Genomic DNA, 12,879 nt, shown 5'->3' with positions numbered 1-12,879 from the left:
ATGTATCAATACTAACATAACTATTACTGACCATGTATCAATACTAACATAACTATTACTGACCATGTATCAATACTAACATAACTATTACTGACCATGTATCAATACTAACATAACTATTACTGACCATATATCAATACTAACATAACTATTACTGACCATGTATCAATACTAACATAACTATTACTGACCATGTATCAATACTAACATAACTATATTACTGACCATGTATCAATACTAACATAACTATTACTGACCATGTATCAACACTAACATAACTATTACTGACCATGTATCAATACTAACATAACTATTACTGACCATGTATCAATACTAAAATAACTATTACTGACCATGTATCAATACTAACATAACTATTACTGACCATGTATCAATACTAACATAACTATTACTGACCATGTATCAATACTAACATAACTATTACTGACCATGTATCATGTATCTGTGTATCTGTCCCACTATAAAATAAATATACTATAATGACATAAAATAGAGTAGTCGTCCATACTCATCACCCTGTGCCCTCTCCTCTCTCCCAACAGATATGCCAGGTGTTCAGCCCCACGTCCATGCTGTGCCAGGCCCCAGAGCTGCCCATCAGCCTGGGCAGGCAGAGGAGGTGCCAGCGCGGCCCGATGAGTTTGGCTTCATCCTGGATGACGTGCAGGCAGTGCTGGCCCTCAACAACACGCCATTCATCTACTACCCCAACCCCGAGTTCGAACCCCTCCATGTGTCTGGGGTGCTGGAGCTCAAGCCTGGCTCCCCCATCATACTGAAGGTGAAGGGGGACTTGTTCCTCTCTCTCTCTCTCTCTCTCTCTCTCTCTCTCTCTCTGCTCTCTCTCTCTCTGCTCTCTCTCTCTGCTCTCTCTCTCGTTCTCGCTCTCTCTCTCTCGCTCTCTCTCTCTCACTCTCTCTCTCTGCTCTTGCTCTGCTCTCTTTCTCTCTCTGCTCTCTCTCTGCTCTCTCTCACTCTCTCTCTCTGCTCTCTCTCTCTCTGCTCTCTCTCTCTCTGCTCTCTCTCTCTCTCCGCTCTCTCTCTCTCTCTCCATACATAACACACTTCTGCATACAGTTTTGTTACATGTTTATGGTCTACATAGTCTAGTTATATCAATGTATGCATACCATTTAAACAAAACAATACCTTACCCAGTCCAATGCCATTTCCTTCCTGTTTCTCAGGGGCGGAACTTCCTCCCTCCCACCAATACCAACGGTAATAACGGCAAGCTGAACTACACGGTTCTGATTGGTGATAAACCTTGTCTGTTGACCGTGTCAGACAACCAGCTGCTGTGTGAGTCGCCCAACCTGACGGGGCGACACAAAGTCTTGGTGAGTGACACACACACACACACACACACACACACACACACACACACACACACACACACACACACACACACACACACACACACACACACACACACACACACACACACACACACACACACACACACACACACACACACACACACGCACACCAACACACACACACTGGTCCCCATTCCAACCCCCCCACCCACTCTCCTGCTGTCCCGGGCCAGGCCCAGACTATAATCTAATCGGACCGTTGGGTTATACTGTCCACTCTCAACATTCAAACAGAGAAACAACAAATAACCGTTTCAATAAGAGGCACAAACTCAATGAAGGTTCCATTTGTGGTTCTGAGACGCTTCCTGCTCTGCCACCTGGACCAATGATTGATGGGCAGCAGAAGAAGAGAGACAGGCTACCAGACCCATTACTGTAAAATAGAGCAAGACAGACAGAGAGAAAGGCTACCAGACGCATTACCGTAAAATAGAGCCAGACAGAGACAGGCTATAAGACGCATTACCGTAAAATAGAGCCAGAGAGACGGGCTATCCCCTCTCCCCTGTCTCACCCCTTCTCTCCTCTCTCTCCCCCTCTCCACTGTCTCTCCCCCTCTCTCCTCTCTCTCACCCCTTCTCTCCTCTCTCTGCCCCCTCTCCCCTGTCTCTCTCCCTCTCTCCTCTCTCTCACCCCTTCTCTCCTCTCTCTGCCCCCTCTCCCTGTCTCTCCCCCTCTCCCTGTCTCTCACCCCTTCTCTCCTCTCTCTGCCCCCTCTCCCCTGTCTCTCACCCCTTCTCTCCTCTCTCTCCCCCTCTCCCCTGTCTCTCACCCCCTCTCCACTGTCTCTCCACCTCTCCCCTGTCTCTCACCCCTTCTCTCCTCTCTCTCCTCTCTCTCCCCCTCCACTGTCTCTTCCCCTCTCCCTGTCTCTCACCCCTTCTCTCCTCTCTCTCCCCCTCTCCTCTGTCTCTCACCCCCTCTCCCCTGTCTCTCCCCCTCTCCCCTGTCTCTCACCCCTTCTCTCCTCTCTCTCCCCCTCTCCCCTGTCTCTCACCCCCTCTCCCCTGTCTCTCACCCCTTCTCTCCTCTCTCTCCTCTCTCTCCCCCCACTGTCTCTCCCCTCTCCCCTGTCTCTCACCCCCTCTCCCCTGTCTCTCCCCCTCTCCCCTGTCTCTCACCCCTTCTCTCCTCTCTCTGCCCCTCCCCCCTCTCCCCCTTCTCTCCTCTCTCTCACCCCTTCTCTCCCCTCTCCCCTGTCTCCACCCCTCTCCCCTCTCTCCCCCTCTCCCCTGTCTCTCACCCCCTCTCCCCTGTCTCTCCCCTCTCTCCTCTCTCTCACCCCTTCTCTCCTCTCTCTGCCCCCTCTCCCCTGTCTCTCCCCCTCTCTCCTCTCTCTCACCCCTTCTCTCCTCTCTCTGCCCCCTCTCCCCTGTCTCTCCCCCTCTCCCCTGTCTCTCACCCCTTCTCTCCTCTCTCTGCCCCCTCTCCCCTGTCTCTCACCCCTTCTCTCCTCTCTCTCCCCCTCTCCCCTGTCTCTCACCCCCTCTCCACTGTCTCTCCACCTCTCCCCTGTCTCTCACCCCTTCTCTCCTCTCTCTCCTCTCTCTCCCCCTCCACTGTCTCTTCCCCTCTCCCCTGTCTCTCACCCCTTCTCTCCTCTCTCTCCCCCCCTCCCCTGTCTCTCACCCCCTCTCCCCTCTCTCTCCCCCTCTCCCCTGTCTCTCACCCCTTCTCTCCTCTCTCTCCCCCCCTCTCCCCTGTCTCTCACCCCCTCTCCCTGTCTCTCACCCCTTCTCTCCTCTCTCTCTCTCTCTCTCCCCCCTCCACTCTCTCCTCTCTCTCACCCCTTCTCTCCTCTCTCTGCCCCCTCTCCCCTGTCTCTCCCCCTCTCTCTCCTCTCTCTCACCCCTTCTCTCCTCTCTCTGCCCCCTCTCCCCTGTCTCTCCCCCTCTCCCTGTCTCTCACCCCTTCTCTCCTCTCTCTGCCCCTCTCCCCTGTCTCTCACCCCTTCTCTCCTCTCTCTCCCCCTCTCCCCTGTCTCTCACCCCTCTCCACTGTCTCTCCACCTCTCCCTGTCTCTCACCCCTTCTCTCCTCTCTCTCCTCTCTCTCCCCCTCCACTGTCTCTTCCCCTCTCCCCTGTCTCTCACCCCTTCTCTCCTCTCTCTCCCCCTCTCCCCTGTCTCTCACCCCCTCCCCTGTCTCTCCCCCTCTCCCCTGTCTCTCACCCCTTCTCTCCTCTCTCTCCCCCTCTCCCCTGTCTCTCACCCCCTCTCCCCTGTCTCTCACCCCTTCTCTCCTCTCTCTCCTCTCTCTCCCCCTCCACTGTCTCTCCCCCTCTCCCCTGTCTCTCACCCCCTCTCCCTGTCTCTCCCCCTCTCCCCTGTCTCTCACCCCTTCTCTCCTGTCTCTGCCCCCTCTCCCCTGTCTCTCACCCCTTCTCTCCTCTCTCTCCCCCTCTCCCCCTCTCCCCTGTCTCTCACCCCTTTTCTCCTCTCTCTCCCCCTCTCCCCTGTCTCTCACCCCCTCTCCCTGTCTCTCCCCCTCTCCCCTGTCTCTCACCCCTTCTCTCCTCTCTCTGCCCCCTCTCCCCTGTCTCTCCCCCTCTCCCCTGTCTCTCACCCCCTCTCACCTGTCTCTCACCCCTTCTCACCTGTCTCTCACCCCTTCTCCCTGTCTCTCCCCTCTCCCTGTCTCTCCCCTTCTCCCCTGTCTCTCACCCTTCTCCCCTGTCTCTCACCCTTCTCCCCTGTCTCTCCCCTTCTCCCCTGTCTCTCACCCTTCTCTCCTGTCTCTCCCCCTTCTCACCTGTCTCTCCCCCTTCTCCCCTGTCTCTCCCCTTCTCCCCTGTCTCTCACCCTTCTCCCCTGTCTCTCACCCTTCTCCCCGGTCTCTCACCCTTCTCCCCTGTCTCTCACCCTTCTCCCTGTCTCTCCCCCTTCTCCCCTGTCTCTCACCCTTCTCCCCTGTCTCTCACCCCTTCTCACCTGTCTCTCCCCCTCTCCACTGTCTCTCCCCCTCTCCCTGTCTCTCACCCCTTCTCTCCTCTCTCTCCTCTCTCTCCTCTCTCTCCCCCTCTCCCCTGTCTCTCACCCCCTCTCCCCTGTCTCTCCCCCTTCCCCCTCTCCCCTGTCTCTAACCTCTCTCCCCTGTCTCTCCCTCCCCAGGCCCGTGTGGGTGGCATCGAGTTCTCCCGGGCGTGGTCCACATCACGTCAGACAGTCCGCTGAGCAGCACGGCCATCATCAGCATCGCCGGCGCCGGTGCCCTGCTCATCCTCTTCATTGTGATAGTGCTCATTGCATATAAACGCAAGTCACGCGAGAGCGACCTCACCCTGAAGAGGCTGCAGATGCAGATGGACAACCTAGAGTCTCGTGTGGCCCTGGAGTGTAAAGAGGGTAAGGATTCACATGATTTTTACTCCATACATTTTCCATGACACCCAAAAGTAAAATTCCAATTCACACAAGTTATCAAGAGACCAACCCAGGTCATCCCTACTGTCTCTGATCTGGTGTACTCAATAAACACATGTTTCATTTGTCAATGATGTCATTTTTTATTAAGGTATCTTTGCTTTTACTCAAGTATGATGACTGAGTACTTTTTCCAACACTGTCAATAGAAGTCAGCGAAATGCCGTTGCATGAGCAGCACCACAGTTTGTGATGGACAGGATGCAAGACATCGCTCTCACACAGTTACACACAGTATCTGCACGTGTGCACGGGTTCACCTCCCGCTGTTACAACGTGGTATCCACGGGACAGAAACAGTGGAGAAGTTTAGCCTCACGCTCCAAAGCTCTTAGTTGTTGCGGAAATTGACCCAATATGCTCTTTACTCTGTGTATCTACAGTTGAAGTCGGAAGTGTAAATACACTTAGGTTGGAGTCATTAAAACTCGTTTTTCAACCACACTACAAATTTCTTGTTAACAAACTACAGTTTTGGCAAGGTGGTTAGGACATCTACTTTGTGCATGACACAAGTAATTTTTCCAACAATTGTTTACAGACAGATTAATTCACTTATAATTCACTGTATCACAATTCCAGTGGGTCAGAAGTTAACATACACAAACTTGGCTGTGCCTTTAAACAGCTCGGAAAATTCCAGAAAATGATGTCATGGCTTTAGAAGCTTCTGATAAGCTAATTGACATAATTTGAGTCAATTGGAGGTGTACCTGTGGATATAGTTCAAGGCCTACCTTCAAACTCAGTGCCTCTTTGCTTGACATCATGGGAAAATCAAAAGAAATCAGCCAAAGACCTCAGGAAAAAAATGTAGACCTCCACAAGTCTGGTTCATCCTTGGGAGTCATTTCCAAATGCCTGAAGGTACCACGTTCATCTGTACAAACAATAGTACGCAAGTATAAACACCATGGGACCACGCAGCCGTCATACCGCTCAGGAAGTAGACACGTTCTGTCTCCTAGAGATAAACATAGTTTGGTGCGAAAAGTGCAAATCAATCCCAGAACAACAGCAAAGGACCTTGATGCTGGAGGAAACAGGTACAAAAGTATCTATATCCACAGTAAAACGAGCCCTATATCGACATAACCTCAGCAAGGAAGAAGCCACTGCTCCAAAACCGTCATAAAAAAGCCAGACTATGGTTTGCAACTGCTCATTGGGAACAAAGATCAAACTTTTTGGGGAAATTTCCTATGGTCTGATGAAACAAAAATGGCCATAACGGCCATAATGACCATTGTTATGTTTGGAGGAAAAAGGGGGAGGCTTGCAAGCCGAAGGACACCATCCCAACCGTGAAGCACGGGGGTGGCAGCATCATGTTTTGGGGTGCTTTGCTGCAGGAGGGGCTGGTGCACTTCACAAAATAGATGACATCATAAGGTAGGACAATTATGTGGATCCCAAGCATACTTCCAAAGTTGTGGAAAATGGCTTAAGGACAACAAAGTCAAGGTATTGGAGTGGCCATCACAAAGCCCTGACCTCAATCCTATAGAAAATATGTGGGCAGAACTGAAAAACCTGTGCGAGCAAGGAGGAATACAAACCTGACTCAGTTACACCAGCTCTGTCAGGAGGAATGGGCCAAAATTCACCCAACTTATTGTGGGATGCTTGTGGAAGGCTACCCAAAACGTTTGACCCAAGTTAAACAATTTGAAGACAATGCTACCAAATACTAATTGAGTGTATGTAAACTTTTGATCCCATTATGATGACATTTCACATTCTTAAAATAAAGTGGTGATTCTAACTGACCTAAGACAGGGGATTTTTACTACGATTAAATGTCAGGAATTGTGAAAAACGGAGTTTAAATGTATTTGGCTAAGGTGTATGTAAACTTCCGACTTCAACTATACGTCATGTTGCTGACTCTACCTTTAAGGAGGCTGTTTGTCCGTTTATCCCCTCAGCCTTTGCCGAGCTGCAGACAGACATCCATGAGTTGACCAGTGACCTGGACGGAGTGGGCATCCCCTTCCTGGACTACAGGGCCTACACCATGAGGGTCCTCTTCCCTGGCATAGAGGAGCACCCTGTTCTCAGGGACCTGGAGGTAAGAGCTGCCCTGTCCACTGCCTGACCAAATATCACAACGGCTTTCCTATCATCTGCCTGACTGAATTTCACTTCAGTTTAGGTCCTCAACATTGTTCCTGGTTAAATCCCTGACGTAGAACAATGGGCATATCTCAAAGTGGTTTCCATCAATGCATTCTAATTCAACAGTATAAAGGTAAATTAGAGGCACAGTGGGGTTACGGGCAGAATTAAAGCTGTCGTTGTTTGTGCTCACGCTCGGTAAACAAATAACACTGTCTCTCATTAGTGCTTGTCGCAGTAGTCCAGTCAAATCTCTTGTTAGTAATGGTAACAACATGTGACGGTTTCTCAGAGTCGAGGACAAATTAAAAGTATAGCGGAGAGAAAAGCAAATCAACTCTGAACTGACAAGCTAGTTATTTATTCCCTAATAACAGTGATGGACAGTGATAATTGAAGAACTTCTAGCTGCGAGGCACCGATTTCACAGGCTCAGAGTCGACCATGCGGGTGCCCCGTTATAAGAATTCCCCGTTATAAGAAAGATTAATGATGTTTTAATTGGTATAAATGTCCCGTTATATGAGGGAGTTTAATGTGAAATGAAACCTAATGAAAGTAGCAGTGGGCTCATCTCTGGCTGGTGATAGCTGGTTAATTGTTATTGATGTGGGAGATGATACAGGAAATAGCCCTTATTGGGCTTAGAGCAAATAAAGTGTGGATGGGCAATCTCCAACAGTGCATATTCATAGTTTGTAGAGTGAAGTTGATTGGGCTGAATCTCTCTCTCTCTTTATAAAAGTATTAGAGCTAACGTCTCAATGGCTCAAATGTACTAATATTAAATCTCAAGAAGATATACATTGTATTTTTCCTCAGAGAATATGGAAAATGGATGCCTACCTTTTCTCCTGATTTTGTGATAGTAATCAGTAGGTGGGATGTTGAATAGAGCTGTTTGATTATGGGGCTACAGTGGGATGTTGAATAGGGCTGTTTAATTATGGGGCTACAGTAGGATGTTGAATAGGGCTGTTTGATTATGGGGCTACAGTGGGATGTTGAATAGAGCTGTTGTTTAATTATGGGGCTACAGTGGGATGTTGAATAGGGCTGTTTGATTATGGGGCTACAGTGGGATGTTGAATAGGGCTGTTTGATTATGGGGCTACAGTGGGATGTTGAATAGGGCTGTTTGATTATGGGGCTACAGTGGGATGTTGAATAGGGCTGTTTGATTATGGGGCTACAGTGGGATGTTGAATAGGGCTGTTTGATTATGGGGCTACAGTGGGATGTTGAATAGGGCTGTTTAATTATGGGGCTACAGTGGGATGTTGAATAGGGTTGTTTGATTATGGGGCTACAGTGGGATGTTGAATAGGGCTGTTTAATTATGGGGCTACAGTGGGATGTTGAATAGGGCTGTTTGATTATGGGGCTACAGTGGGATGTTGAATAGGGCTGTTTGATTATGGGGCTACAGTGGGATGTTGAATAGGGTTGTTTGATTATGGGGCTACAGTGGGATGTTGAATAGGGTTGTTTGATTATGGGGCTACAGTGGGATGTTGAATAGGGCTGTTTAATTATGGGGCTACAGTGGGATGTTGAATAGGGCTGTTTGATTATGGGGCTACAGTGGGATGTTGAATAGGGCTGTTTGATTATGGGGCTACAGTGGGATGTTGAATAGAGCTGTTGTTTAATTATGGGGCTACAGTGGGATGTTGAATAGGGCTGTTTGATTATGGGGCTACAGTGGGATGTTGAATAGAGCTGTTGTTTAATTATGGGGCTACAGTGGGATGTTGAATAGGGCTGTTTGATTATGGGGCTACAGTGGGATGTTGAATAGAGCTGTTGTTTAATTGTGGGGCTACAGTGGGATGTTGAATAGGGCTGTTTGATTATGGGGCTACAGTGGGATGTTGAATAGGGCTGTTTGATTATGGGGCTACAGTGGGATGTTGAATATGACTGTTTGATTATGGGGCTACAGTGGGATGTTGAATAAGGCTGTTTAATTATGGGGCTACAGTGGGATGTTGAATAGGGCTGTTTAATTATGGGGCTACAGTGGGATGTTGAATAGGGCTGTTGTTTTGATTATGGGGCTACAGTGGGATGTTGAATAGAGCTGTTGTTTAATTATGGGGCTACAGTGGGATGTTGAATAGGGTTGTTTAATTATGGGGCTACAGTGGGATGTTGAATAGGGCTGTTGTTTAATTATGGGGCTACAGTGGGATGTTGAATAGGGTTGTTTAATTATGGGGCTACAGTGGGATGTTGAATAGGGTTGTTTAATTATGGGGCTACAGTGGGATGTTGAATAGGGTTGTTTAATTATGGGGCTACAGTGGGATGTTGAATAGGGCTGTTGTTTAATTATGGGGCTACAGTGGGATGTTGAATAGGGTTGTTTAATTATGGGGCTACAGTGGGATGTTGAATAGGGCTGTTTGATTATGGGGCTACAGTGGGATGTTGAATAGGGCTGTTTGATTATGGGGCTACAGTGGGATGTTGAATAGGGCTGTTGTTTGATTATGGGGCTACAGTGGGATGTTGAATAGGGCTGTTGTTTAATTATGGGGCTACAGTGGGATGTTGAATAGGGCTGTTGTATAATTATGGGGCTACAGTGGGATGTTGAATAGGGCTGTTTGATTATGGGGCTACAGTGGGATGTTGAATAGGGCTGTTTGATTATGGGGCTACAGTGGGATGTTGAATAGGGCTGTTTGATTATGGGGCTACAGTGGGATGTTGAATAGGGTTGTTTAATTATGGGGCTACAGTAGGATGTTGAATAGGGCTGTTTAATTATGGGGCTACAGTGGGATGTTGAATAGGGCTGTTTGATTATGGGGCTACAGTGGGATGTTGAATAGGGCTGTTTGATTATGGGGCTACAGTGGGATGTTGAATAGGGCTGTTTAATTATGGGGCTACAGTGGGATGTTGAATAGGGCTGTTTGATTATGGGGCTACAGTGGGATGTTGAATAGGGCTGTTTGATTATGGGGCTACAGTGGGATGTTGAATAGGGCTGTTTGATTGTGGGGCTACAGTGGGATGTTGAATAGGGTTGTTGTTTTGATTATGGGGCTACAGTGGGATGTTGAATAGGGCTGTTGTTTAATTATGGGGCTACAGTGGGATGTTGAATAGGGCTGTTTGATTATGGGGCTACAGTGGGATGTTGAATAGGGCTGTTGTTTGATTATGGGGCTACAGTGGGATGTTGAATAGGGCTGTTTGATTATGGGGCTACAGTGGGATGTTGAATAGGGCTGTTTGATTATGGGGCTACAGTGGGATGTTGAATAGGGCTGTTTGATTATGGGGCTACAGTGGGATGTTGAATAGGGCTGTTTGATTATGGGGCTACAGTGGGATGTTGAATAGGGCTGTTGTTTAATTATGGGGCTACAGTGGGATGTTGAATAGGGCTGTTTGATTATGGGGCTACAGTGGGATGTTGAATAGGGCTGTTGTTTAATTATGGGGCTACAGTGGGATGTTGAATAGGGCTGTTTGATTATGGGGCTACAGTGGGATGTTGAATAGGGCTGTTTGATTATGGGGCTACAGTGGGATGTTGAATAGGGCTGTTTAATTATGGGGCTACAGTGGGATGTTGAATAGGGCTGTTTGATTATGGGGCTACAGTGGGATGTTGAATAGGGCTGTTTGATTATGGGGCTACAGTGGGATGTTGAATAGGGCTGTTTAATTATGGGGCTACAGTGGGATGTTGAATAGGGCTGTTTAATTATGAGGCTACAGTGGGATGTTGAATAGGGCTGTTTGATTATGGGGCTACAGTGGGATGTTGAATAGGGCTGTTGTTTAATTATGGGGCTACAGTGGGATTTTGAATAGGGTTGTTTAATTATGGGGCTACAGTGGGATGTTGAATAGGGCTGTTTGATTATGGGGCTACAGTGGAGTGTTGAATAGGGCTGTTTGATTATGGGGCTACAATGGGATGTTGAATAGGGCTGTTTGATTATGGGGCTACAGTGGGATGTTGAATAGGGCTGTTTAATTATGGGGCTACAGTGGGATGTTGAATAGGGCTGTTTGATTATGGGGCTACAGTGGGATGTTGAATAGGGCTGTTTGATTATGGGGCTACAGTGGGATGTTGAATAGGGCTGTTTGATTATGGGGCTACAGTGGGATGTTGAATAGGGCTGTTTGATTATGGGGCTACAGTGGGATGTTGAATAGGGCTGTTTGATTATGGGGCTACAGTGGGATGTTGAATAGGGCTGTTTGATTATGGGGCTACAGTGGGATGTTGAATAGGGCTGTTTGATTATGGGGCTACAGTGGGATGTTGAATAGGGCTGTTTGATTATGGGGCTACAGTGGGATGTTGAATAGGGCTGTTTGATTATGGGGCTACAGTGGGATGTTGAATAGGGCTGTTTGATTATGGGGCTACAGTGGGATGTTGAATAGGGCTGTTTGATTATGGGGCTACAGTGGGATGTTGAATAGGGCTGTTTGATTGTGGGGCTACAGTGGGATGTTGAATAGGGTTGTTGTTTTGATTATGGGGCTACAGTGGGATGTTGAATAGGGCTGTTGTTTAATTATGGGGCTACAGTGGGATGTTGAATAGGGCTGTTTGATTATGGGGCTACAGTGGGATGTTGAATAGGGCTGTTGTTTGATTATGGGGCTACAGTGGGATGTTGAATAGGGCTGTTTGATTATGGGGCTACAGTGGGATGTTGAATAGGGCTGTTTGATTATGGGGCTACAGTGGGATGTTGAATAGGGCTGTTTGATTATGGGGCTACAGTGGGATGTTGAATAGGGCTGTTTGATTATGGGGCTACAGTGGGATGTTGAATAGGGCTGTTGTTTATTATGGGGCTACAGTGGGATGTTGAATAGGGCTGTTTGATTATGGGGCTACAGTGGGATGTTGAATAGGGCTGTTGTTTAATTATGGGGCTACAGTGGGATGTTGAATAGGGCTGTTTGATTATGGGGCTACAGTGGGATGTTGAATAGGGCTGTTTGATTATGGGGCTACAGTGGGATGTTGAATAGGGCTGTTTGATTATGGGGCTACAGTGGGATGTTGAATAGGGCTGTTTGATTATGGGGCTACAGTGGGATGTTGAATAGGGCTGTTTGATTATGGGGCTACAGTGGGATGTTGAATAGGGCTGTTTAATTATGGGGCTACAGTGGGATGTTGAATAGGGCTGTTTAATTATGAGGCTACAGTGGGATGTTGAATAGGGCTGTTTGATTATGGGGCTACAGTGGGATGTTGAATAGGGCTGTTGTTTAATTATGGGGCTACAGTGGGATGTTGAATAGGGTTGTTTAATTATGGGGCTACAGTGGGATGTTGAATAGGGCTGTTTGATTATGGGGCTACAGTGGGATGTTGAATAGGGCTGTTTGATTATGGGGCTACAATGGGATGTTGAATAGGGCTGTTTGATTATTATGGGGCTACAGTGGGATGTTGAATAGGGCTGTTTAATTATGGGGCTACAGTGGGATGTTGAATAGGGCTGTTTGATTATGGGGCTACAGTGGGATGTTGAATAGGGCTGTTTGATTATGGGGCTACAGTGGGATGTTGAATAGGGCTGTTTGATTATGGGGCTACAGTGGGATGTTGAATAGGGCTGTTTGATTATGGGGCTACAGTGGGATGTTGAATAGGGCTGTTTGATTATGGGGCTACAGTGGGATGTTGAATAGGGCTGTTTGATTATGGGGCTACAGTGGGATGTTGAATAGGGCTGTTTGATTATGGGGCTACAGTGGGATGTTGAATAGGGCTGTTTGATTATGGGGCTACAGTGGGATGTTGAATAGGGCTGTTTGATTATGGGGCTACAGTGGGATGTTGAATAGGGCTGTTTGATTATGGGGCTACAGTGGGATGTTGAATAGGGCTGTTTAATTATGGGGCTACAGTGGGATGTTGAATAGGGCTGTTTGATTATG

The 12,879-nt window shown here is 48.0% G+C and overlaps 1 pseudogene; it reads left to right on the top strand.

The window, feature by feature from the left end:
- Nucleotides 1–563: 563 nt before the first annotated feature.
- Nucleotides 564–12,879, top strand: part of LOC124028104 — a 34,348-nt pseudogene continuing 22,032 nt past the window's right edge.

The sequence above is a fragment of the Oncorhynchus gorbuscha genome, unplaced genomic scaffold (assembly GCF_021184085.1).
Source record: "Oncorhynchus gorbuscha isolate QuinsamMale2020 ecotype Even-year unplaced genomic scaffold, OgorEven_v1.0 Un_scaffold_3763, whole genome shotgun sequence".
Taxonomy (NCBI): Eukaryota; Metazoa; Chordata; class Actinopteri; order Salmoniformes; family Salmonidae; genus Oncorhynchus; species Oncorhynchus gorbuscha.
Note: the sequence above shows the minus strand (reverse complement) of the source record. Positions and strands in the feature narration are given on the sequence as shown.